This window comes from Lissotriton helveticus, chromosome 10, assembly GCF_964261635.1.
Source record: "Lissotriton helveticus chromosome 10, aLisHel1.1, whole genome shotgun sequence".
Lineage (NCBI taxonomy): Eukaryota > Metazoa > Chordata > Amphibia > Caudata > Salamandridae > Lissotriton > Lissotriton helveticus.
In genome coordinates, this window is record NC_136071.1 from 751,579,582 (window position 1) to 751,604,823 (window position 25,242).

Sequence of the window (25,242 nt, forward strand, 5' to 3'; positions counted from 1 at the left end):
GAAAGGTGAGTCTCTTGTAAAAAAGCAAAATCAACATTTAACTTTGCGAGATGAGTTAAAATTCTTTGTCGTTTGATGGGGGCATTAATACCCTTAACATTCCATGTGACAACTTTTAACGACATACAAGAAAATATTTAACGTGATAAACAAATCGAACATTTTCATGCAACAAGCCCATAAGAAAAATGTAAGTAATCCTCAAAATACCAAACAAGAAAATGAATAAGAGGAGAAAAAACAAGTCAATAGAGTTGAAAGTCAAGAGGGAAAGAGCAAGGAGAAGAAAAGAAGAAGAGAGGATATAATCAAATAAAGATGTACAGATACTGAAGAGTGAAATAGAAAGGGATGATGAATGAACAAAAATATCGAAGAGAGAGAGAAGCAAAAAATTTAAAGAAAAGGACACCTTCAGACAAGAGGAGAACACAGAGAAGGAAAAGGAAAAAGGGAACAAAGATTGTAACAAACGTGCCAAACCATTGAAGAAAAGCATACCTACAGAGGGGAAGGGGGAGGGAGCACAACCAGGAACAGAACCAGACGTGAAGGGAGAGGGGGTGGAACCACACAGAGCAGGCGGAACATCCAGGGTAAACGAGACGTCCAACAGGGAGAACAGCACGGAACGAAGTACACAATCTAGGAAAACATGAGGAAACCGTTAGTAGAGTCGAACGATGAATAAAGGAAAAGAAAACAAAAAGAAATCAAAAATCGTTGTGATGGAATACATTAGGTGAGAGGAGAGCAAACAAGGAGCACTCCAGTAAAAATATAGTCACCGCAAAGATGTTTGTAGACGAACAAGAACACATAAAGCGGTCAGAGAAATGTAGAAACGGACATAAACAAACATAATTGAAGAGAACAGCAAGCAGACTAGGAAAATCAGGTAGGGGAAGAAGAGGAGGGATAGGAAAGATCCATATCAGCTGCTCAACAAGAGTTCAGGAAGCTCTGGAGATGCACAGGATCCTCGTATGCCGTTGTTTTATTATTGTAGGTAACCTTGAATAGACATGGATGAAAAAGTCCATATCTGGCACCGATGGCGGGAAGATCAGCTCGCATATCCAGAAATGCTTTGCGTCGAGTAGCCGTGGCTTTAGCATAGTCCTGAGCAAAAAATAAAGAAGATCCTGACTATAAAAGGCGAGGAGATGCTCTGGCAGCCGATAAGACTTTGAGAAGATCTGTGTATTCCAAAAAATACATAATAACACCTATCGGCCTCGATATAGTGGAAGTTGAAGAAGGAGCTCGGCCAAGTCTATGCGCCCGTTGGATGTTAAGCACAGTGTCCTCAGGCATTTGCAGAAGTTTGGGGAGAAAGCATTTGAAAAAACAATAGAGTCAGTCCCCTCGCATCCCTCCATTCAGAAAATAATTTGGAGTTCCTAATATAAGTATGTCTTGAAGTTATGCTGGTACAGTGTGTCGTGGACCTGCCCATAAGGTACTAAAGCAGATTCCTGAGGGGCGAGACAAAAGTCACCGCTGCCACATGTTAAAATATAAAAACAGGAGGGAATGAAGTCCAAGTTAAATTCACGGTAAACAAAAAATATGGTGCCAGCAACACTGACCAGGTGAGGAAATATTGGCAATTAGAGCAAAAGGCCAGACAGGAAATGTATGACGCGGTTTCCAAGAGAAACAAAATGTCAGAATCCAGGAGGGAGAAACGTCACACAAAAAGCTGAGGAAAATCCAAATGCATATGTCAAATCCTGAATAAAAATGTTATAGAGGCCAAGAGATCGTCAAAATGGCTGCCTAGAAGAAGAAAGCGCTTCACATCTGAGGGGAGAAGTGCAAATTGCCACAGTAAAGTTATTATTTCCTGAAGATAGCCCACCTTTTGCAGGGAAGTTGCAGCGATGCTGTACAGGAGAATCCAAACAGGAAAAGAAGCAGCTGAAACGATGCTGTATTCAAGACGCGCTTCAGAGCTCGCGTCAGAAACTTAAAATGGCGGTCGCGGCCGCCATTAAGTCTCGGCCAGATCGACCTCCGTGAAAAAAAAACAACAACAGCGGGCTCAAAGAGCATCCATGTGCGCATGGAAACACGCCCGCATCTCTCCAGTTCCCGAATCCTCTATTTGCTGAGCGGTAAAGAGGTGCGTACCGCCCGTTCTCACCAGCGCTGAAGGAGCGTCTACACCGGCGCCGCCATACTCATCGGGCGCCAAGCCAGGTCCCCCAAATAACTAACTTTGATTCCTGAAGTTTGGTATTTTCAAGGGGGTCCAGCACTGGTGGCATAAAATAAAGGGCCATCTGAAAGTTTGCAGAAAGTAAAAAGTGATAACTTATACTTGGAATTAAACTCATTCAGGTTTCAAGTTCTTTTTTAATAGTTTAGTAATTTCCAGGTCACAGGTGTACCTAATGCTACCTTGTAAAAATCAGTCACATGTCATCTAAAGAAGGAAGGATGTAAAAAGCTAAAGCCTGGATGTGGGTTGGTAAAATGTACTGATTACATAGGTGTGCACTGTGTTACACACTCCTAATGCAGAGAGAGCCCTCCTCTTGCTCAAGCCATCTCCTTAACTAAAATGATCACTTCGGAGGGCAAAAAAGACCAACTGCCCTCTTGTTTTTCTCTGGCCTTTCCAGGACTAAAGTGGTAATGATCAGAGGTGAGAGTGGTGGGCGGGGGTGGGAGGTTGAAAGTGACAAACAATGGGATAGGGAATGTAAAATAAATAAATAAACCACTTACCTTGCGCTAGACGCATCGTCGAGTTGGTGATACACAGAACACAAGGAAAATGGCTTTATTTCTTTTTTGCTTCTACATTCCCTATCCCGTCATTTGTCACTTTCACCTCCCACCCCTGCCCCTGAACCGCCTCACCTGCATGGGCCGGCACTGGTAATGACCCACTCTTGGTCCTGACCCAGGAGATGACAAAAGCAACTCATGTTGCCCTTGACCCCCCACACAAACCCATCTCCTTACAAGCTCTCAAACCTTGCCCAAGGTCAAGAGAGCAATATGCAAGTTCCCCAATCAATTTAGCACTCGGAAATGGGTCTGATGCAGCTGACAACTACCACAGCCCTCAATGTAAATTTAGGTAAAAAAAATACATAGTTTGGAAGTATGAAAATGTTAGTGTTAAATATGTAAAAGTAGGCAAACCTGAGCAGGAAAATAACACATTGTATGGTGTAATATGACTGTTTTATGAATCCCAATGTGACTTTTTTTTCCACTAGCAAATCTGAAGAATTTTTGGTGAACAAAATATACTGGTGATACTTACCTTAGACACATGAAAGGAATCAGAGCCCCAATTACCTCTAATCTCAAATGTTTTCAAACAGCATGTAATGCAATACTGTCTTTAGTATACTGCAGTATACTAACATTTGAGAGAGCTACTGCAGCCTCTAGATAACATTTCAGGGCACCTGTTATATTGATTGAACAAAGAATGTTATAGAGTTAAGATATTGGCATTTATAGTTTGTTGATTGATCAAAAGAAAACAGAAACAAATGAATGTAAAAATACTTTTTAATTGCTCATGAGTATGAGGAAGCCATAGAAACCCAGATGTTGCTATTAAACTGAAATTATTTTACTGTGCAAAGTTATGACAACGATGTAGGAATGTGGAGTATTATATGGTGATGCTAGTTAGATTTCCCCATGCAATGCAATGCCCCAAAGATGGTCCTTGGATTAACAATAATAAATCCTTAGCTCAGTCTTGGTAGAGTGACAAAGAGCAGTCAGGCTTCACTAGAGGAACGTGTTAGGCATTTCAGAGTATCGACATGGACGATAAGTAATTGACACAATTTTAAACTAGAAATGTTCCTGCTTACGCATTATCCTATGTAAGTTTGCATACACAGCACCATTTTCTATTTAGGGACCATTTTGAAGCATGATCAAAACTAATCCTTCACTATTTCTGAGAAAAGGCCTGTGCTAGGTTTCAGTTCTCCAAGGATGAGTTTTGCTTCCCTAATGAATAGACAGTTCTTATTAGCGCATACCTTTCTCTCTAGATAGAGGCTTTCTCCCACTTGTCTGGTGGGGGCCGACTGGAGCGGCCTTGAACTTTGTAACTGTGTATGAGATTGTTTTTCTCTTGTTTCCATTGCTTTGCAGCACCTGCCTGGAAAATTCCATTCTGGGCGTATTCTAGCCCAGTTACGAACGGTACTAAATGTATCTTTATGCTTGTCAATTTTAGTCCCTCTGCAGCACTCCTAGCGACTGGGTAGACTGGGCTCCACTCTGAATGTATTCTGAATAAACAATTATTGGTTTGTATTCTCTACTGTCTGACTGACTCTTCATTTGTTAAGGAAAGCTGAGAGGTGGTCATTAGTGACCCGAGGGACCTGAATTATGCCACATCTTTCAACAACTCAAAAGAAATCCGGCGCCATTTTAAAAAATAAAGCAGATTTTTATACAAATTTAGACACCAAAACAAAGTAAATCAGATAACTTTAACTGAAGTTATGGATTTTAGAAGCATTATTAAATCTGCCCACCACAGGATTGCAAGGCGCTATCATTGCCGTGAATTGGAAAAAAAGCACAAGTGACAATCGGTCACTTGCAGGTTGAGAGGCAAGGAAAAAAAGGAGGTTAAAAGTGATGTGTGTACCAGACCCAAGCTATGACAGTCAGTTTGATGGTACCTGCCTCGCGAAGCCCAGGTGCAGAGTTGTCCTTGCTATCCTTGGTACTGACTCGGAAGCCGCATGGGAGCTGGTTTACCACTTACACACTGCTGGTGATGAACATGTAGTAAAAAGCTGATAATAAAGCCACTGCTGATGTCGGATGAAGGTTTTCTGAAGTTCCCTCGAGGTTAAGCATCAAGTAAAGGGGAAGGTTGCTGGACTGGTTTCCAAAAAGGCTTGGCAGCGGTAAGCACAACAGAAAGGTATTTCGATGTCAGGAGGTCCAGAGGAACATGGTAGCCACCTGAAACCTCATGAAGGTCAGGAATACATTTCTCCCAATGCACTGGACCATCTACTTCTGGGCGATCCCTCCGAGGGCCCAATGGACAGCGATTCCTTGGTTCCAGTATGTTGTTTTTACCTGCAGTTGCAGGGGACTAGTGCAACTTGTCCAGGGGAGTCAGGTGATGCCTTTAGCTCTCAAAAGGGTCTCTCTGTCTGAGGTTCCTGGGCTTTTGTCCAGGACAAGTTGCAGTCATGCAGTTCCCAGATGTTTATCACAGGTGCAGAGTATCACACCTTTGGTTTGTGCAGAACCTGTTGTCGCAGACCCTGGTCTCTTGTGTCATTTTTGCCAAATCAAATCAGAACTGAGGTTTTGGCATAAGGGGTAGTCATAAAATCCTAGATTTAAGGGTGTTGGGGTGTGCGGTGCAAGTGGCTAATCGGCTACTAGCTCCAGTGGCTAATACACCGATTGGTGACTACATCCGAGTGTGTAGGTCACCTTTTCTACCCAGAACCCACTATTCTAATAAACCCTAGAGGTGTGGCTAACCTTCTAGGGGTGTACAACCCCTGAATACCCAACGTTCCTGCCTGCCTTGGTGCAAATGTGCCGGAGGGCACGGGGAAGGCTGTTCCCTCCTATGGGAGGCAGCTTGGTTGCATATCACAGGCGGTGCAGACTTTGAAGCTCACCGCCTAGATGTGCTATTTCATTACCCGCCCTGTCAAAGAGAGAAGTGTGACCTCCTTCCTGTCCAGGACATTGTTTCTGACTCCTGGGAGAGTGCATATCTCCTGGCAGGGAGTCAGATTCCTGTCTTGGCAGCAACAACTGCGGGCTGGCAGCCAGAGCTTAGAAAAGACTGGGTCAATCAGTTGGGCAACCTTCAAGAAGCCACCTGGGTGCATGTCACATCACCCGTAACATGAGATTCATGTCAGGGGTGATGAGAGATGTTGTTTGATACCAAACATGACATATTTAGGCAGTGCTATAATGGAGCTGCCAACCTCAGTTTGCCCAGGTTCCAGCCCATGTTATCTTATGGACTGTCTATCTCTTATAGTAGCCTTTGATGGTAAAGTCCACTATAGGGACATGCAAGCTTGCACGTTTATGCCCACACCTTTAATATAATGCACCCTGCCTCCTCCTGAGCTCAGGAGGCCTTCCTTAGAGGTGACAGGCATACATTGAAAATAGTGCATTGATTTGCCATACATAGTGAGGGCAAAGTCAAGTACTCGCAGTTTGCACTGCTCCTACAGTTTGCAAAAGCAGGCCTGCTGTCAGTAGTTTATTTGGGTCACTCAGGGATGCACAACCTTGGTGACCTCTTTAACACCCAAGCTCTGGATACCACTGGTACTATATACTAGGGACTTACAAGAAGATTAAAGTCTTTGACATTTGAGGTTACCAATACACACATTTCAGTTTTATAGAGAGAGCACTGGCACTGGTATCTGGGCAGCAGGCTCCGGTGCACTTTCAGAGTCATAACCATCAGCGTTGGAGGAAACAGTGTTGGGGGTAACCATACATAAAGGGCACACTCCTGCAAAGGATTACAGCGATCTGTAGTGATTACTCTGTTTACAAAAAGTATAATGTTAATGGAAAATATGTATACAAAGTCATTTACAAAATAGTATTTTGTAATACAGTGCTGGTCTGTGGGTTTTGCAAAATGTTCTCCTTGTTGTTTTAAAATATTATGCAAAACATGTGAATTATACATGTCTCTTATGTTGTGTGAACTCATGCAATTCTGACTTGCCTCTTCAGCTAATAGATTTTTTTTAAATTCTGATAAAATTAGTGTTGCAAATTGTTAACCCAAATGCCTGCTTCCCTTCGATCTCTCACATGTGTGTCTCTCATGTACTTCTCCCTCACCCTCCATGCTCTGTCTGTGTAGCTCTACCTAGTGCATTCTCTTCCTGCCCATGTGCTGCACTCCCCCTCATTTGCTTCTCCACTTATCCCTATCTTACTTTCACTTTGTGTGCTCATCGCTTTTGCTCTCATGTGTGCTTCTGCCCCACCCTGCGCTCCACTTTCTACTCATTGTGTGGTTCTCCCCACCCCATGTTGCTTTCTTCCTTATGTAATGCTTAACCCTCCCCAACCCTCTCTGCTTTAGCCCCCTGCTTTCCAATTTGTTTATTTTGTACTTTTGAGTTAAATATTCTCCATTTCATATTTATTGATGCAAATGGTTTCCTACATCTTGGATCGGTAAACTAAAAAGCAGTATAAAATGACATCAACATCCTTCTGCTGGTGTGCAACACGTTGTGATGCATGTACACATATAAATCATCACACATGTGCACCAGTGAAATGATGGAATCACATGTAGCAGGCTCTTTATCATACCTTTTCTCTTTTTTTGACAACGATGGGACAGCATCTAGAAAAAGCATTTTGTTTTTCCTTGACATTATGTAGCAATGTTAAAAGGCATGGCAAAGTCAATAGACTTCAAAGGTGAGGCATATTCACATTGCCAATCACTGTTATTTAAGACAATGATTCCATAGTGAGAGCAATTTAGATAGGAATGTCTCAAAAGTGTGATTGTTAGCATTCTTTTAATGAATTAGTCAACTAGCACCAAATGGAGGGGGTTTTGCAACATGCCATTTTGACAATAATGACATTTAAAACAAGTTGAAATGGGGGTATATTAAAGGCATTGGAGTAAGACTCCTTGCTACATGTCTTTCTTCCTTCAGTCTTGCATCTGAATCATACTGGAGCACTCCCTTCCCCAAGCACTGAAATATAGTTTTTGAAATCATGGAGAAAAATCATTAACAGAAACCATCACTAGGCCAAAGAATAGCCAAAATTGCTGTATTTTACTAAGTGCTTAGGGCCAGTGTACCATTGAGCCATGCATCAAGAATGTTGCAAGTCTCCAGAACATCCTTGAGGATGTTTCTATCTTCCATCCTGACTGAGGCAGTGCCACCAGCTAAAATAGATTTCAGAACTGGGCAGAAGGCTCACAGGAGGTGCTTGAGTGAGCACTGACAGTAAAGACCAGTGGCGATCGTCCTGAGGTAAGAGAGTGCAGGCCATCAGGTTGGCTACCAGTGGTGGAGAAAAACTGTTGGTCTGCCACAGTTGAGTGGGTTTGGTCCCATTTCTCCAGAACACCCGCAGAACTATCTCTCTATGAGAGAGTTAAAGCAAAACATCAGGCTACATCCCAGGGGGAGGAGAGGAAGTAGGTGTGGGTACCCTGGGGTGTGCTGTGACATGCAAGCCTCGACTAGGAGATCACGGAAGGCATGCTGTGACTCACTGCCTTCTGGAGAAATGTTGTCCCCTCTAGGGCAAATAAAAGTAAAGAAAGCAGATCGAAGACAGGAGCCTGGCCGTTCCAACCTTCTTCTGATCATGGGCACTGCTGAATTTGGTGAGCTATGACATTGCACCCCATTGTATTGACGGCAATTGGCTCACTAGATTATTTTAGACCATCAATGTGAGCCTTTCCACCTGCTACAAAACTCCTATCTGTGCTGCACCCTTAAGGATATATTTCTGGAGAAGGTGATTCTTGCCTAGGGGTGACAAGCTCTGTTAGACCTAACAGCCTTAGGAAGGTCTTCCCCAAATCATTTGCCTGTTTTCCCTTACTTTTAGCTGATCTGTTTCTGTTGGCCTTAGGTCTGTAGGCACTTTACATATGCTTAAATGCATGTGCCCACTCCCCATAACATGATAATATTGGTGTATCCATAATTGGCATATTCAATTTACTTATAAGTCCCTCGTGAAGTGCACTATATTTGCCCAGGGCCTGCAAATTAAATGCAACTAATGGGCCGGAACCACTGATTGAGACACCCACTTAAGTAGCCCTTTAAACATGCCACAGGCCTGCCACTGCAGATCCTGTATCTGCAGTTTCACTGCCATGTCGGCTTGGCATTTAAAACCCTTTTCCAACCCTTAAATTCCCCTTTAATTACATATAAGTGACCCCTAAGGTAGGCACTAGGTAGCACATGGAACATGGTGATGTGAGAGTAAAAGGCAGGACATATACTTTTCAGTTTTACATGTCCTAATAGTAAAAAGCTCCCAAATTAATGTGTTACTACTGTGAGGCCCACCCCTCTCGTAGGTTAACATTGTGGTTTCTTTATTATAATTAATAAATATACTTCCTGATTAGGAATGAATAGAACTGTCATGTTTGGTACCTACAGACTTGTAATAATAAACCCTCTTTAATGGTAAAATTGGATTTATTATTGCAACTTACAAAATGCCACTTTTTTAGAGAGTTGACATTTTGCAGCTCTAGAGGTATTTTTGCCTGCTGCCTGTCTCCAATACACATATTGGGTGGGAGACAGCTGGGCCTTGTGCATCCCCTCTAGACAGCCAAACACAAAGGATGTTTAGCTATGTCTGATATGGCATTCATTTCCTGGTTGGTCATGATGGCCAGAATGGGAGGGAGGAGCTGACACTTACACATGAATGGGCTGTGTCCTGCTCCCACACAAACTACTGCTTAACCTCCTGTAGTAAGTCTGGATCAGGGAAGGAAGGGCGGACCTCTGTGCACTTCAAAGCCCCTCTTTGAAGTATCCTCCACTTCAAATGCACCACTGGGTATAAGAACTTTACCTCTCACCCTACCAACTCAATACACTTCTGGACCTCTGAATACTCTGCCAGGAGGCAGGACTGCTGTGCTGCTGAAGGACTGCCACTCTGCTGGACTGCGCTCTGGAAGAACTGCCTTTCTGCTCTGCTGACCTGCTGACTGCCTGCAACCCTCTCTGCCAAGGTGAGGAGGACTGTATCTACACCACTTGAACCCAGAGTGGCTCCATGGGTGTGTCTGCTTGCCTCCTGTTCTGAAGTCTCAGGGGCATTAAAGTCTTCCAACAACCCTGAAACAGCACCCGAACTCTGCCGTTTGTGAGTCATACCCTGCCGAGTGTTGCACAAATACTTTAGACATTGCCTCCTAAGTTTGGTTTGCCTGCTCTGTGCCCAGCTACCAAAGGGTGAGAACAGATTCATTTATCATGTGCAACGGACTTACCCTGACTAGGCTTATGGTCCATACTTGGACAGGGTGTATACCTCTGCCAACTAGAGACACAATGTCTAATAAGCTTTAACAGAGAATAACCATAACACATTTATTGGAGATCAGTGCCCAAAGCTACTCAATTAGCAAGATGACCATCAAACATTCTCCTTGCAAAGAGATGTGGGAGCCAAAGAACAGAAGAGATCATGAACAAGCCCAGGACTGTTAAGGGACAAAACAACATCACTAGAGGACATTCCAAAGACATAGTCAACAATGGACATGAATTAGAATCCAATAATGCACTGAAAAAAAAACCTCCCAAGACAAACTGGGAAAGAGCCTAGCAGCTACAGAAACCAGAAGGGATGTAGTCTAAAAGAAAATGTACACAGTAGTAGTTGCTGTGAGACTAGTACGTGATAATCAATCAAAGCCGGCAGAAAGGATCAAGGGCGATGAGGAGACCTTGAAGACACTGAGCCCAGACACTGTGGATCTGTTTCAAATGGTTGCCATCCTTATACTGTGGACCTGTTTCAACTGGTTGCCAACCTTACTGAAAGAGTGTACTCCCTCAACTATAGGCCGAAGATATGGAAGGCTTTTTCCACTGCAACAAAATACGTGTGATTGCATACAGGAGAACGTGTAATGAAATGGCACTTAGAGGCCCCTCTAATGTATATGCAGTAGAGAGAGCTCAAAAGGTCCAAGCATATCATCCCTGCCGAGTCTCCTCCAAAACCAGTGGTTGTCTGCATCATAAATTACAGAAAAAAGGATGCCCTGCTTCACTGTGCCAGAAGAATATATGACGTTACAATGCAAACAATTACAATGCATGCTTTTACAACACAGTTTTTACATTGCAACTACAATTACATCGCATGATTTTACAATGCATGCCATTGGTACACATTTTTTAAAAGTACCATAACAACCCATTCCAATACATCACATACCATTACAACGCATACCATTGCAATGCATACTACTTTTAGGGCAACAGTAAGGTAAGTGTTTGATAGTGTAGGGGAAAAATACTATTCCCACTCCAGTGAGTGCAACAGTAGGGTAAATGATGCCTAGTGTATGGGCAAAAATTACTATTCCCAATCCAGTGAGTGCAACAGTAGGGAAAGTGTTGGATAGTGTAGGGGTAAAAAATACTTTTCCCATGTACCCCGAAATCCATACCCAACCTAGAACAAACAAATTCCCATTACTTACCTTATAGCGCTTATAGCGCTGCCGGCTGGCTGTGGATTTTAATCGACCTTTAGCCTATCTTGGTTTTTTTACTTTATTTACCCCCTGATTTTACGTACCGCTTTGCTGGGCTTGTGTCCCCTCACTCGCACTTAATTTTGGAAAATACACCGCCATTTGGCGGGTCCGGGTCCCGGGGCTGGAAACTGGTGGGCGCCATCTTTGTTTGGGGTGAGTGTGTGTTTGCGCGGGCGCCATCTTGGAGCGTCCTGACGCTCGAGTTGTTTTGGGAGACGCCTATTTAAGGCGGACTCTCACTGCTGCTCGCTCTGATCACTACTGCATTAGCGCAGGTCGCGCTGCCGGCTGGCTGTGGATTTTAATCGACCTTTAGCCTATCTTGGTTTTTTTACTTTATTTACCCCCTGATTTTACGTACCGCTTTGCTGGGCTTGTGTCCCCTCACTCGCACTTAATTTTGGAAAATACACCGCCATTTGGCGGGTCCGGGTCCCGGGGCTGGAAACTGGTGGGCGCCATCTTTGTTTGGGGTGAGTGTGTGTTTGCGCGGGCGCCATCTTGGAGCGTCCTGACACTCGAGTTGTTTTGGGAGACGCCTATTTAAGGCGGACTCTCACTGCTGCTCGCTCTGATCACTACTGCATTAGCGCAGGTCGCGCTGCCGGCTGGCTGTGGATTTTAATCGACCTTTAGCCTATCTTGGTTTTTTTACTTTATTTACCCCCTGATTTTACGTACCGCTTTGCTGGGCTTGTGTCCCCTCACTCGCACTTAATTTTGGAAAATACACCGCCATTTGGCGGGTCCGGGTCCCGGGGCTGGAAACTGGTGGGCGCCATCTTTGTTTGGGGTGAGTGTGTGTTTGCGCGGGCGCCATCTTGGAGCGTCCTGACGCTCGAGTTGTTTTGGGAGACGCCTATTTAAGGCGGACTCTCACTGCTGCTCGCTCTGATCACTACTGCATTAGCGCAGGTCGCGCTGCCGGCTGGCTGTGGATTTTAATCGACCTTTAGCCTATCTTGGTTTTTTTACTTTATTTACCCCCTGATTTTACGTACCGCTTTGCTGGGCTTGTGTCCCCTCACTCGCACTTAATTTTGGAAAATACACCGCCATTTGGCGGGTCCGGGTCCCGGGGCTGGAAACTGGTGGGCGCCATCTTTGTTTGGGGTGAGTGTGTGTTTGCGCGGGCGCCATCTTGGAGCGTCCTGACGCTCGATTTGTTTTGGGAGACGCCTATTTAAGGCGGACTCTCACTGCTGCTCGCTCTGATCACTACTGCATTAGCGCAGGTCGCGCTGCCGGCTGGCTGTGGATTTTAATCGACCTTTAGCCTATCTTGGTTTTTTTACTTTATTTACCCCCTGATTTTACGTACCGCTTTGCTGGGCTTGTGTCCCCTCACTCGCACTTAATTTTGGAAAATACACCGCCATTTGGCGGGTCCGGGTCCCGGGGCTGGAAACTGGTGGGCGCCATCTTTGTTTGGGGTGAGTGTGTGTTTGCGCGGGCGCCATCTTGGAGCGTCCTGACGCTCGAGTTGTTTTGGGAGACGCCTATTTAAAGTCGTCCTCTTCCGCGCAGCGGAAACGCGCAGAGGGACGCCGTCGCTTAGCGGGAGTCGTGCCAGAGTCCTGCCCGTCTGCGCTCGTCCGCGTCGAGGTAGCGGGTGCGGGCTATGGACTCTGGCCTCCTGCCACGGAACCACTATGTGTAACATCGCTCCGCTCAGGTACGATCGTGCTGATATCTTTGCTGTAAGAGATATTCTTCCAGTGTGCAGTCATGTCCCTTTATCTCCTCTCTCGGGACCTTATGACTGTGCCTGTGGCTGCTTCTCTTTGGCCTCACCCTTGGGGGTGCGTCCCGTTATAGGGGCTGCTCGCGGCACTCATGTAGATCGTACTGAGCAAATGCTAAATATATGGAGCTTGAATGTCAGATCCTTGGTCAAGCATTATCAATTCCTTCGGGATATGATAGATACGGACTCTCCTGATATCATCTTTTTGACCGAAACTTGGCTACAGGATGCTGACACCGCCATTATAAATCTGGCCTTCCCCCCCACCTATACGGTGTTTACATTGAACCGTACAACTAGGGGAGGTGGTATAGCCATGGCGATTAAATCTTGCTTTTCGGCTGAGTGGAAGGCTCAGAATCTTCCTATGTGTGAAAGCGCCTCTTTTAAGGTAAAGGTAAGCCATCACTTTACCTTTAGTGGCATGCTTATCTATCGTCCACCTGGGAACGACACCGTCTTCAGGTCCGCACTTGTAGATGTGGTTAGCTCGCTAGTTTCTAGTTGTGCTAATTTTAACATTGTAGGGGACTTAAACATACATTTCGATCTGATGTCATCTCTTCCTATTAGCTCCCTGTTAGCGGACCTTGAAGCGATGCAATTTAACCAACTAGTCACCTCCCCCACCCATATAGGTGGACATATACTTGACCCCTTCTTTACCACCTTAGCCCGGGCTAGAACATCTGTCCCGATGGTGGTGGGTTGGACGGACCATATGTTGGTTAAAGTGGCATGCCCCTTAGATAAGCCACAATTGAAACCTGTGGATAAACAGATCCTCAAGCGTAACTGGCGTAAACTCAAGCTGGAGGAGTTTGTTAGGATATTGGAGGCACAGCCCTTAGGCAAACTGCAGAATGTGGAACAGGGTTATGAACAGTTCTGCAACTGGGTTCTTATGGCCCTCGACTCTCTTATACCTCTGCGTTGGTCTAAATGTCACGCTAAGATCCGCAGCCCTTGGTATAATGAGAATCTTGCCGAGCTCAAAAGAACTTGCCGGCAAGCTGAGAGGGCTTGGAGGAAGTCCTTTGATCCCATATTAAAATCACTGTACGTTGCCCAGCTCAAGAGCTATCATAGAGCCATCTGTCAAACCCGGGCTGCCTATTATGCAACTGAGTTCTCCAATAGCCCTAATCCTTCCAAACTGATCTTCAAGGTACTTAAAGATCTGATGGGGAAACGGACTACCTCGCTAGAAATCTGCACGGACTCACACTGTGAGAGCTTGGCATCCTTTCTTGTGGAGAAGGTGCAGGCAATCTACTGAGGTTTTACACCTTCCGTCCCCGAGGAGGCTCCTAGTGCTGTGAAGACTTCGGTTGTGGAAACTCTGTCCTCCTTGCCGGCTATGTCTGTTGAGGTATTTGACACTCTGAGCCTCAAAATTAAATCTGGCTCTCCCTTAGACCCGCTGAAGCCGGAGTTTTTTATTCTTCTCCCGCCTTTGTGTCGTGAGCCCATCTTGGATTTGATCAATCTCTCCCTCACTGAGGGCGTGGTTCCTTCCTCCTGGAAGCAAGCTGTGGTCAGCCCTATTTTGAAGAAACCCAATCTTGACCCCTTGCTCCCGGAAAATTACCGGCCCATCTCCCTCCTGCCTTGGACCGCTAAGGTCATTGAGGCACATGTGAATTCCACCCTGTCGACCCACCTCTCTCGTAATAACATCCTCGACGAGAGTCAAAATGGGTTCCGCTCTCAACACAGCACCGAAACGGCTTTGCTCTTTATGACCGAGCATTTGCGGTCGGTGCTGGATGCGGGGCAGACTGCGGCGTTCCTATTGCTAGATCTGAGCGCCGCATTCGACACGGTGTCTCATGACATTTTGATGCGGCGTTTGGAGGAAGTGGGTATTGGTGGGAAAGCTCTTGAATGGTTCCGCTCCTTCCTTTCGGACCGGTTTTTTAAAGTAGCCATTCCACCTGGCCAGTCCTCGTTCCATTCTCTGGGTCTGGGAGTCCCTCAGGGCTCCGCCTTAAGCCCTACATTGTTCAACCTGTATGTGAAGCCGCTGGCCGCTGTCGTCAGGCAATGTGGCCTTACCATGACATCGTACGCCGACGACACGCAGCTGGCGGTGACACTCAGCGGGGACCCTGAGGTGAACGCGCCCAGATTTCGGGCAGGACTTATAGCTGTGGCTAAGTGGATGCTGGCAACTGCTTACAGCTTAATGCTAAAAAAAACGAGGTCCTGATTTTAGGGAAACAGACGGAACTTTGGGGAGACCAGTGGTGGCCTCCCGAATTGGGGGTCCCTCCTATTCCAGCGGCCGAAGTCAAAAATCTGGGGGTCTGGCTGGATTCCCATCTTTCTTTTACCAGTCACACAAAGAAGACAGCAGCTACCTGTTTTGGTATTCTGCGAGGACTGAGACCTGTCCTTAAGTTCTTCGACCCCCCCACGCGGCAACTGGTGGTTCAGGCCTCCATCTTGTCTCAGCTGGATTATGGGAGTGCATTGCTACTTGGAGTGAACCAGGCTGAGGCTTCTAGGCTTCAGATTGTGCAGAATGCTGCTGCACGCGCCATTGTGGGCCTCCCGAGACGTTGTTATGTCTCCACTGTCCTAACCTCCCTTCACTGGCTTCCGGTCAGACAGAGAATCAAATTTAAGGCTCTCTGTCTGACATTTAAGATTCTGAAGCTTTCCTCCCCTCCTGCCCTTGCGGGCCTTATTTCTCCGTATCTCCCTACACGGTCCCTCAGGTCTGAATCTCACCATCTGGCGATTAAGCCTAGGTTCAGACTGAGTAGGATGGGAGGACGCTCTTTTCGCGTTCTAGCGGCCGACTTATGGAATTCCCTTCCTGTATACATCCGTGCCCTGGATAGCCTCACTCTTTTCAGACGCGCCATTAAAACTTACCTGTTCGCTTCTGTCAATTGATCTTTCTTCTTTTCAGCTCTGACCTGTTGTGTTGTGGTATCTGATCAGGCGCCAGGACGCCCCTTCGCTGGGGCAGCTGTGCACCGAATAAAAGTTATTAACATAACATAACATAACATAATGCATTGTAATGGCATGCGTTGTAATGGTATGCATTATAATGGCATGGGTTGTAATGGCATGCGTTGTAGTGACATGCGTTGTAATGGCATGCGTTGTAATGGCATGCGATGTTAAGGCAGTTGCGTTGTAACACTTGCGTTGTAAAGGTAGTGTGTTGTAATGGATGTTTCCCGTGCCAGAATAGTGGTTCACACCGTTGTAGAAATCACTACGGTCATTCTCTTTCCTGATTAAACTATGACTGTGCAGCAACACAAAGCATTGTACATGGTGGTGAAAGGTGTAATGAGGAAGCCAGGCCTGAAATATATGTTGAAATATATAATACATGTTGCCATTCTAGGGTGGGAGATGGTCTAATATGATACTGTTGTTGTAAATTGTGGTAAAGTAATGCCGAGCATGCTTGATCAAGGGTAAATACAGTAACATCAATGGGTGAAACTGGGGAGGGAACATATTAGCTGATTTCATTTGAGGTTGGATTGTGGGCATACCCTGAAACTGTGATCAACTCCCCTTTAGCTCATAGCGCACCATGGGTGTTGAAGGAACACAGTGGTTATGAAATGTGTTTGTTCATGGGCAGATTATTATTGTCCTTCCGTGCTGGGGACAGTTTTTGCAGTTCAGTTGGAGGGAGAAGCAAAAGTCAGCATTCGGAGAGGACAAGGATTAATATGCTAAGTCTCTAAAAGTTTAGAAGAGTACATAAATGCTACCAATATTGTCACTTTAAGACATGGCTTAGTTATATATGTACACCTTTATAATGTGTAATGTGAGAAGGCTGAGTAATGTCAGCAAACAACACAAAATGTGCATATCCCTCAGATGCACATGGGTCCACATAGCTTTCTGACAAGAAACCCATCTCACTTTAGAGGAGTGTGTGAGACGAAAAGGTGCTGGAGGGTCAACTATTCTCATCAGGATACTCGGCCTATTACAGGATTGCAGTGATCTGATTGAGACACTAGTCACAGTTTACCTCTATCAACATGCAAATAAAACCCCAAGGCAAGTACATGTAGAGGAGAACTCTTATTACCAAGCATCTATGCCCCCGATGTAGACCAATGTGGTTTTCTCACCAATCTGTCTGGGCACCTTACAATAATTGTGCTTCTGCCATAAGTGCTTGGACGAGAGTCAAACTGCCACAATATCAGACACCTATTATATGTCATGGAAATGCCACAGATCTCAAGACCGTGTCCATCGGTGATTTCCACCGACCTGGAGAAAGAGTTTGATACAGTTAGAGAGGCTACAACTTCTTAGTTCTTCTGTGCTGAGGCTTCAGATTGTATATATTAAAATGGGTGGATCTGCTGTGTTCTATATCAACAATAAGGGTTAATATGTTGAGACTGAAGTCAGACTCATATGGAATTTAGGAACGTACCCAATAAGGTTTCTCCCTCTCATCTTTCATTTTCGCAACTGTAAAGGAGCTCCTGACGATGGTGGTTAGTTTTCCACAAGAACACAGAGGGAACCATCGCATAGACACATCTCATGCAATTTCCTTCCATGAAGAGGATGTTTTATTTTACTTGAGTTGTGTCTGAAAATATTTGACCCCTAGACATTTTCAACCACTTTAGAGAGATATCAGAACTTAGAGTGAACTGGTGAAAAACAATAATTTTCTCACTGAGTAAAGACTATTTCACCGAAGACTTGAAACAGCCAGACAAATTAGGTTGGAACATTTCGCGATCTGGTGGAATAAGTATGTCATGCAGAACCAGAAGCACTGGACAGATGCATCACCTTGGCCCTAACGAACATCAGAAGGTCTGTAATTTTAGGAGTCACTTGTGCTGTCAGTTATAGAGAAGATTATTCTAGCCAAGATGGTGGTGCGGCCTAGTTTTTTTTATAACATTTTACAAATCTTCTTGTGCAAATTGCTAGAAGAATATTTAAGGAATTAGACTCTTGAATTCAATTTTGAAATTAGGAAGACAGAATGCGCCTCTACGCACCCTCTGCCCGCAGACAACGGAGGGTGGCTTGGTAGTCGCCAAAACAATCTATACTATCTGGCCATGCATGTGCAGTGGCTTGCCAGTGGATGTCTAAAACTAAACCCATTAAGACAACTTACACAAGTTCAGTTTCACTGGCCAAAAGAGTTATGAAAAGATTATTGGGACAGAATGTCCCTTGTGACAGCAACATTAGGCTTGTGAGGATGGTAAAATATTGCTGGGGTAGTTACAGGAGGAGGATTGGCAGAGAGATAGCATAGTCTCTTGAAATAAAGTTACATAATTTGCCTAGTATTCAAAGAGGTACGATGGGACCATGCACACAAGCCGACATTGAGACACTGGGGGACTACCTCCTTTTTTAACCTTGCTCAAGCCCATGGGATCCCACTGAGTAAATTCCAGTACTATGAAGGATTGACAGTGACTATGCATTCCATTTGGGGACTGAACAATATGATGGCTTCCACAAGACCCAATTGACATTACATTCGGTTCAGATAGGCAAATCATAACAGTATCATATTAAGCTCTCAGTGAGAAAACAAAAGAAGATCTAACTAAGCTATGCAAAATATAATCAACCTATATGGGGATGCATCTGGGAACAGGCAAAGAGGGCAGGCTCAATATTGCAATGCACATTGAAGGCCTTTTAAAATAGGAGATTGAAGCACTTGCTATTCAGTTTCCCACATAGGACATATCTCTCGCCTAAAAAACTGCACACAATTTACCCTGAGACCAGCTCAACATGGCGTAAGTGCCTTCAGCCTGATACATATTTCATGCCTATGACCTGGCAAGGCAATGCCTCAATAACATTCTATGAAAAGGGCACATTGCTGGAGACAGGAAAGTGAGAGCATTTGGCAGGTCTACGGAAGTGTACTTGCTGGAACTAATGCCAAAGCATGGAAGAAAAAAACACCTCAATGGATTAATTAACTTGTCCCTGGTCCTTCCTAGTAAGTGTATACCAATAGGTTTGGAGTCTATAGTGGCTCCAGCAATTGGACACTATAAGGGATGTCAAATATTGGGCAGGTCAGTAGACTGAGGTGTTGCACTCTGAGTGGAGATGGGGTGTGAGGGTCACGGAGGGCACAGAGACTATGGATGCAATGTTGCAAACATTTGAGGAAGGCACTGTGGATTACTGAGATCAAATAGTTGATCAAATGACCAATCTTTAAGGTGTAAGATACACACATTGGAAAGAATATGAGTGGTGTTTGCTACCACAGTGACACCTAATGTTACATGGGTACTTGTGCTTTATTACCCATATTTACTAAAGGATATAGTTGACAAGAGATTCAAATGATACTCAGGGAGTAAAATAATATTATGATTTATATTTACTAATTGGCTGTGCAGATTCCTTTGCTTGGCTGATGTTGAAGGGACTTTTTTTACCCTTGCTTGTTAAAAGCAGTTAAGTATAAAAACATAAAAGCAATTGCATGGCAATCAATCAGTAATGTTAATTATTGACTGATTTCATGCTTTGATACACAATGATTAAAAACAATGAGAGCATAGTCCGTCATATAGAAGGCTATGTAAAAGAACACATTTTGCCAAAAAGACGTGCTGGCCCTCATTTACAGAAGATTATTGTTGAAAAATAATTTCCGGTGTTCAAATGTATCTTTAATGTAGATAGATGGCACCAATGAAAGGAGAAAGAATCTGCACGATTAAGCAGTGACAAATGAAAAAAATGAAATTTGCGGTGCAGTTGTAGTGAAATGTGTATAGACTTCGGCCGGGATTTAAAAAGCATTTGCATTGGGTTTCCATTACTTTTTAGCATGGACCCAATGCAAAGTCTACTGGTGGGATTTACAATTGCGTTAATTTGTAACTCAAAGTAACGCAGTGCAATGTGTTGTGTCAAAGAGGTGTTCCGTGGATTGTGTATGAGCGTTCCCAAACAACCTCTCATGGGTTTTAATGCTAATCACTATCTACAAAGAATTGTAGAGAGGGATATTCACCTAGTGCCATATTATCAAGAAAGGGCGATACATTATTGCCGTTTTTATCGGCAGCAAACTGCCGCTAAAGCGGCGATAATGGGCTTGATAAAATGTTCTTGTGAATTCCAATAGAAACCCATGTTCACACCAGAACATGGGCTTCTATGGGAATTCACAAGGACACATTATCAAGCCCACTATCGCAGCTTTAGCTGCAGTTTCCTGCCGCTAAAGCGGCAATAATTTTAACGCCGTTTCTTGATAATATGCCCCTTAGTGGGCAAACTCACGGGATGTATAATAACGTTATGAGTGAAATCGGTGAGTAGAATTAACGGGATTTCTTGAATGTTATCGATTTTCCAATTGGAAGTATCCCCGAGGTTTGAATAATAATCGTGATGTATGGCAACATAAGTTTGCCTTTATTGATATTGTGAATGTTTATCTTGGACTCAATGCTTTTAATTTGACGCTTGTAATTTGTTAATTGCGATTGATGTATTTCATTATTATGAGTTGTTAACAAAGGATTAATGCAATGCAAATTAACCAGAAACTAATAAATGTATCTATCTATCTGGCAGGTCTCTCTCTTAGAGGTAATCAATCTAACTCGCAGCCGAGCATGTTCACTACTGGATGATTCCAAATAAAGTGCCTGCTCCTGGTACCATTTTCGCATTTTCCTTTAATAAATTGAGTGACAACCTAGTTTATCTGCAAAGTTTGTAGATTAGGCGCTGCTGCTATTTGGGCCTTTGGAGCCATCATCATCATCTTTAGAAAAAACGTGAAATTCTATGAACCCAAAATTGCCTGCAAACTCGAGTCTACTAAAATCGATTTGCCAATATCCACTGAATTAAGTGCTTGGTATATTGTAAAATGCTAGAGCCATGGGCTGGAACATAAGACCTATGCATTCCCACTGCACCTGAGCTTAGAAAGCAGTGCACAGCGTACAGAAATAATACTTGTATTATTCAAAACAACAAAGGGATTAGTTCTCTCAGTATTTCATCTAGCCTTACAAAGGCTTTCTGTAATGCCATTATGAATGTCGTGCAATACAAACTGCTAAATTCATGTCTTTGTGTCTTCACAAAAGGAACAACCTAATCTCATTCTAGCTTGATAGCTTTCATGTACAGCATGATGTCTACAAATGGATATAATGATGTGAATATAAATGTGCAGCAAAAACAGCGGGTGCCTCAAAAGGTAGAATTCATTTTCTTTCCTCTCCATCAAATCATATCCAGTACCTTCTGTTTTATAGGACAGATCTGGTGAAAAAAAGGTCCAATGCTATTTTAACTCGGTATACGGAACTGATTAGCAAGATGCAATTTCATCTCCTAGGAGGTTGCTGTTTGCATATAAAGTTAAACATCTAACACCTTTAACTGTAATATTTTTACATCTCCAAATGTGAATCTAAAAATGATGTGTTTTCATGTATCTAAGCAATACAATCAAGCAAGCTGCAGATACAATAGACATCATGCATTTAAGAGTCTGATTAGTGTTGAATCATGGCTGCCCTTCTTGCAAAGTATTTTTTATTCAGTACTTGTGAACACAATGTTGAAACTCTGCTTGCTTTTCTGAGAAATATATCCAGGTGTGCTTATTGTCTGGTCTAACAATGCTTTTCATGTGAGATGACCTTTTTGGTAGCTCTCAGACACATACATGTGTGTTCCATTTTCTATTCAAATAGAAATGTGTTGTTTAATCCCACTCTATAAATCGGTGTAAAGTAATTAGCTCTTTGGTTATTTACATCCCTGGCTCCTTGGTTAATGCTTTGCTGTATAATAATTTAAATTAATCATAATATGCCAAATGCTTTTACACAAAGTTTAATCAGAACTATAATGATATGAGTTTCCTTTCAGGAATACGTTTCAGGCGTCGGGAGTACTTGGCCTGAAATGTGTAACTGAGCAAATCTAATCATGAGTCCTAAAACGTGATAGGTTTTTCTCTCTGGATACATAGCTTGAATCCCTCAAATTGTTTTTTATCAGGTCCTCTTTTACAGTCACTCGTCTGAATTGTTCATTCCTTTTTATATTTTGCAATTTACGAATTTCTAGTTCTTCTTTGGTTTGGTCTAGAGACAACTATGGCTCTCTGCCAACATTTTGAACATAATTCAAAAGGATAATACATAAAGGGGTATTGGCTAAGTCTACTTCTGACATTTCTGTGTTGGAAACTCATACACAATGTAGATCAGCCCACTAGGCAATTTACAGAGAAAATGGCGGCTGCCATCTACTCCGGTCGCTAGGCTCTGCCATGCACACCACCACCGTACGAGTTATTGACCCCCCTCCCTAACTAACCGTGTCTTACCAAGTCGTTCTCGGTCACTTTCACGGTCCCAGTGGTCACAGCGGAGTGCATGGAGTCACTGAGGGAAGACAGCGGGGGATCCTGTTTGTTTTGCACCGCCATGGAGCTTCAGAAGAGCCGCATGGCAGCAGCACGAGGTCTCCCCAGGAGCAGTTGGAGCAGCGTCATCACAAGTGCTGCTCTCCCAAACAGTAGAGGGAGTGCAGCTCTCCCCATCTTCAAGAGGGAAGAAGGAAGAGTGCTTCCCTGTCAAGGGCAGCGGGAAGAAGAAGATGTGGATACCGAACCAAGCCCCGAGCAGGTTGGTGGGCCTCCCTTTAGCAACTTTGATACTACGCCTGGAACCATTACAAAGGGGTCGAGATTAAAGGTGATAAAAATGACCCCCTCTTAGAGGACCTTCTTTAAGGTTCTCCCACCAGTGGTCATCCTTAAAAGTCAGGAAGAAAAGAAGGAAAAGAGCACAGGATGATTTGGGATGTCTGCTGAGGGGGTATAACCTGCTAAGGGGAGTCACAAATAGAAGAAGTAGTACTAGAAGAAGTTGTAGACGAGAAGGGTGAGGCCCAGGTGGGTGAAAATACAGTAGACAAATATGAGGAAAGACTTTCTTCGGACAGATGCCTAACATTTTTGGGAGGTGAGAAAGAAGATGTTGGGGCCACAGTGGGTTCACTAGAAGATATGTTTTCCTCACTCTCTGGGGACATCAGAAAAGGTTTTGCGGTATTGGAGGCAAATCAGGGTGAAATACGTAACTTCTGTGCGGTTTTAGAGAAAAAAATAGACTCTCTGACAGCGAGAACACAAATACTGGAGACTAACGTTGGGGAGTTAAAAAGGATCTAAATGATAGTAAAAAGTAGATCCTAGGACTACAACAGGGAGAACAAGAACTACAGAAGAATGTGGAACACCTTGAAAAAAATTCTAGGAATAATAATTTGAGAATATTGAATGTCCCAGAGGGGAGGGAAGGGGACAACCTGAAATTATTTGTGGTCTCGTTAATAAAAGAAGCCCTCCAAATTGAAGAAGGCGAGGTGACCATAGAAAAAGATATTCAACTGATACACAGAGACCCATTTAGGAGGAACCCAAATAGAGTGAAACCACGGAAAATCCTGCTTAACTTTCAATTTATACTCTGAAAGAAAAAATACTTTTATTTGCATTCAAATTGAAAACTCTAAGGTGGAAGGATTTTTTATGGAAATTAGATCGGACCTGGCACGGGTCACCCTGGATAGACAGTGGGATTGGGAAAGCGCCTTGAGGAGTTCAGAAAAGCAGGAGCATAGGCACAGCTAAAATTTCCAGCAGCCCTTAGAGTTATGCACATTAACAAAATGCATTTTTTGAAAAGTGTCAGAGAGCAGATGACCTTCTAGAAGTTATTAAAATGGGAAGGGATGAGTTCAGAGATTGGTATACTAGCAAGAGATGGTGGTAGGAGATAACACTGGGGGCTCATACAAGTTTTCTTTATGTGTCTAGGGGTCGGTGGTGGTGTGTCATGGAGAGCTGGGAAGAAAATGGGACCAGCACTAGGCCCAGCAGGAAGTAGGGGTGGGTTCTCCATGGGGGGGGGGGGAGGGTGCACAGGGTGGGGAGCATGCAGGAAAAAACTTTTAAATAGTACCTCATACACCTCGAACACACAGAAGGTAGATATTATATGATGTGATGCTCAGTTTACGAACAGGGAAAGAATAGTAGGAAGATGATGCAGATATTAACATGGAATGTCAATGGGCTACATACGAGGGGTAGAAAGGATAGAATATTACAGTATCTCAGAGACTCTCCAGCACAAATCCTGATCCTACAAGAGACACACCTGATAAAGGAGGAGGGTATGAAATTGTTTGGGAACCAAAGATGGGTACAGAAGGTGGTGTGCACGGAGCAGACTGCCAATATAAGAGGGGTGGCTATAGTGGTGAAACAACAAGGGGGGAGCATCTGGTTACTAGACATGCAGGTTGATAAGGCTGGTAGATGGATCATAGCAAATATAAAAGGAGGGGATCGCCCACTAACTCTAGTGGGGTGCTATGGCCTGAAACATGATGATTGTGAAACTCTAAAGACAGTATATACCAACCTGTTAGATTTCCCTGGCCCTGTTATAATGGCAAGAGACTTTAATATCATTTTGGATGTACGTTTAGATAAAACTAGTACAAACAGGGCTATACCTACTCCGATATCCCGGGCTTTTCTAAAATCTATGATGCGGCAATATGCTGTTTGTGATCAATGGAGAGAAAGATAGGAGTTTTGCAGGGCACCTCGTTCCATAATAAGAAATACGGGCACAGATCGAGGATTGATTATTTCTTGGTAGAGGCGAGCCTTAAACAAGATGTTTTAAACATAGAATATATAGTAGCACATCTTTCAGACCATTCAGCAGCAGTAATAACACTTAGGAATAATAGCTGACCCAAGAAAAGGAGGTGGACCTTGAATCGTACTATCTTGGTAGAGACAGCAACAATGGATGCCCTAAAAACAGAAATAAGTGGATTTCTTAAAATGAGTAGCGGCTCTGCCCCGATGGGGGTAATATGGGAGACTCAGAATGCTTTTATCGGGGGTAAGATCACAAGCATAATCAGTGATAGAAATAAACAATATAGGCTCAAGTTAGGTGAACTAAAGGAAGAAATAAAAAATCTAGAGATAGATAGAAGTAGAAATATGACCAACGACAGGAATATATCGATAGAAGAGAGATTGTTATTACTGTAAAACCAAATGGAAGAAATCCTTCAAAATCAGATCAGAAAA